General features: G+C 40.9%; 1 non-coding gene across 1 annotated transcript; it reads left to right on the plus strand.

Annotated features, from left to right (window-relative positions):
• Window positions 1-1,957: 1,957 nt before the first annotated feature.
• Window positions 1,958-2,045, plus strand: trnay-gua (transfer RNA tyrosine (anticodon GUA)). Its single transcript is given in 2 exon segments — window positions 1,958-1,994; window positions 2,010-2,045. It is a non-coding gene; the product is annotated as a tRNA-Tyr (tRNA).
• Window positions 2,046-2,283: the final 238 nt, after the last annotated feature.

Here is a 2,283-nt window from a genome sequence, read left to right on the forward strand (position 1 = left end):
TATGCATGAATCAGAAACAACGTCTTGATTTTTGTTACAACTATTTCAAAATCAGCCAAACTATCAATTTCTTCCAGATTAACACTTCAGTTATAGTTTAATTAAGTTAAAAGTAACCCTGAACAATTATCCCGCTGAGTCTGAGCAGCAAGCCTGAGACAGGCCTGATTCATTTGTGGCATGAAGTTTATAGTGTAATTTTGATTTCACATTGAAATAATAGCTGACTGTTTCCCTTTGCAGGGTGCAGACGGGCATCTAATCATATCTAAAGATAAGTGTCTTCTATGCGCGACTTTGGAAGAACAGCCGAGTAACAATTTCCCTGTGGCTCTCCCAGTCTGTCTCGGCTGAAACATTAATTGGGTGACACACATTCCTGTATCTGCCTCTCTCTCTATCTCTTTAAACGTCTCTGTCTCACAAGCAGACAACAGAAACTAAATAGCTGTAATACTTTCATCTCATATTCTCTTTACACCATTGTTACACAACCAAAGTCGCTCGCGCACCCAGAAAGGACTTTTTTCTGATTTTATCCCTTACTACTTTGCAGAATTCCTTCTAGACAAATTGCACTCCATATGAAGTGGTGTTGGGGTATGAGGTTGAACAAGGGCAATTTGTTAAAGGCTGGTGTTTGGGACAAGGCTCCACCACAGAGCTATATTCATATCAAATTTGCGTTTTTACACTTCTGATGGGTGCTCTATCGTGTGGCTTGTTTTCATCTCTCCTTTTGATGCTGTTTAAAGGAGAAGGCGTCCATTGTGCTCGCTGGCCTGCAGGCATGTTGTGAGCCACGCAGAGTGAGTCAATGGAGAGCATTGGGCTGGCTAAATGTCAGGCACACATGGCCACGCTCACATAGCTTAATGCAGGCCTGTGTCTGGCCCTTGTCCCTGTCCTGCTCCAACTCTGTGTGTCTTTATCCCTCTGTCTCCAGCTTCTCGCTCTGTCTCAGATGTACGTGCCATCTGGTCTGCATCCACATCTGTGGATATCCTGCCTACAAAGCCTGGACAGCAGCGCTCTTTGTGCAGCGACTCTTTGCGCTCTGAGGCACCTGCCATGGCTTAAATCACTTTCCCCGTGCAAAAGTTTATTGTGTCCGCTGTTATACGTGGTCTGTTGTGTCACACTTGCTAGGATATCTTAGCTTTGGACTGAGATGCTGCTTTTCTGAGGGTTATAAGGCTATAGAACAGACAACCCATAGAATGAAACATGCCTATAATTAAAGATGGGGCACAGATTGTGTTTGGAGAAAACATGAACATAGTTCATTATTGATTTGTGTTTATCAATTGAATTAAAATTGCTTCTTCTTTTATTCCATGTATTGCGGACTTCAAACAAATGTAGGAATGCAAATACTAATTATTCTTCCCCTGGTTTGGCTTTGGCAACAATTTACTCCACAGATGGGTTCAATATGGGAGCAGTCACAGTGAGTATGAGTGTCCCAGGAATGAAAAGTCATGTGACATAGATGTTTTCCACTGGGACAAGCAAAAAGACATTTGATTTATTATAGAACAGTACAATATGCACCATGGACTGTGTTATATGAGTCTGTTTATGGAATATCTCAGACAGGGCTTCTTAAATCTTCATCAGATAGAATATATTATATGAATACAGAGCGTTAACATTTTTTTTTTCCAGTTTTTGTGTCCCTGTTTAACCTTGCATCAAATAAAGTAAACACGGACAATGATGATGATCTTTAACTGTTTTGGTATGTGCAATGCACAACAGATATCAGATGTTGTTGCTTTTGACATCTCATCAAAGAACAATATTTTATTGTGAGGCAATGAAACACACGTGATGGGAGAATTTTAGGTAAAATGGAAAATATTTTATGCTTCATCCTTTTCAAAATATGTATCGATGTTTAACGTTATCTATTTGTCTAGATTTAAATATACTTAATTTTCAGCTGATGCAAAGACCTTCGATAGCTCAGTTGGTAGAGCGGAGGACTGTAGTGAGAACATGTAGACATCCTTAGGTCGCTGGTTCGAATCCGGCTCGAAGGAAGTACTTTTAGAGGTGGCAGTAGCTCAGTCCACTTGGACTGAGGACCGGAGGGGGTCGGACAAAAATTTTGGAGAGTGAACTAATAATTTAATAAAGTTTATTACATTTACACTGTCTGGATTCATATATGAGATCTTCTGATCAGTGGGTCACATCGTTTTTTTTCTGTGCTTCTGGTTCATGCACATTGCTCTCATGCACGGGGCTCCACCTCCCATCACCGCCCAGCCTTCATGA

This window comes from Antennarius striatus, chromosome 1 (genome assembly GCF_040054535.1).
Source record: "Antennarius striatus isolate MH-2024 chromosome 1, ASM4005453v1, whole genome shotgun sequence".
Lineage (NCBI taxonomy): Eukaryota > Metazoa > Chordata > Actinopteri > Lophiiformes > Antennariidae > Antennarius > Antennarius striatus.